Source organism: Ursus maritimus, unplaced genomic scaffold (assembly GCF_017311325.1).
Source record: "Ursus maritimus isolate PB19 unplaced genomic scaffold, ASM1731132v1 scaffold_244, whole genome shotgun sequence".
NCBI lineage: Eukaryota > Metazoa > Chordata > Mammalia > Carnivora > Ursidae > Ursus > Ursus maritimus.
In genome coordinates, this window is record NW_024424942.1 from 608 (window position 1) to 1419 (window position 812).

Genomic DNA, 812 nt, shown 5'->3' on the forward strand with positions numbered 1-812 from the left:
TGTCTATTGTTCTATATAGGGACCATGTCTTGTTCTGTTCCACACGGCACACAGCACTGTGCAGCATTCATGATACCACCACTACTAGTATCGAATCGTTCCATTGTGCTCCTATTTTTACAGTACTTATCTATAATAACTAATTGGTGTAAAATCAAGTGACTAGGTGTAAAATATGAAGAAATAGACTGGGAAAGGTTAAGCAGCCCACCCAAGGTCACAGGGAAGGAAATGCTTCCCAATTTTTGTCCTGCTGAGCTACGGAGTCTCAGGAAGTGCTCCCGAGTTTCCATGTCTTGGACAGTCACAGGGTACAGTAGCATATGAAACACTTCGAGAAGTCCTTGACCAAAGAAACATGTCAAATGTTAGCCCCCAAAGTCTTCAAATATATTTAGCCTCTGTCTGTCTATTTCTCTATCACCTTTCTTTTTTCAGAATGTGAGTTACTATCTCACCAAATACTAGCTTTTCTAGTGGGAATTCCTACAAGTGATGAGTATCAAATTCAAGCTCTATGCGCCTTTTGCAGTTAACTTACAAGCATGTTTCATAATGTGAAGTGCATTGAGAAAAAATAGCTTCAGTTTAGTGTATTGGAATAGATTGTTCCCGACTAAAAGCTCTCTATGTGGAGAACTTGTCTTTGTCTCTTCTTAGTACTTTGGGCAAACTGAATCTAATAAAAAAGTCCAAAATGAACATTTCCACTTCCTCCTTGTTCCTGTGACTCTCCTGGGGAATCCAAGAGGGATGGCCACGGTGCTGGGAGCGCCCTCTCTCCTCCGGGTACTGACTGTGTAGCTTAGACA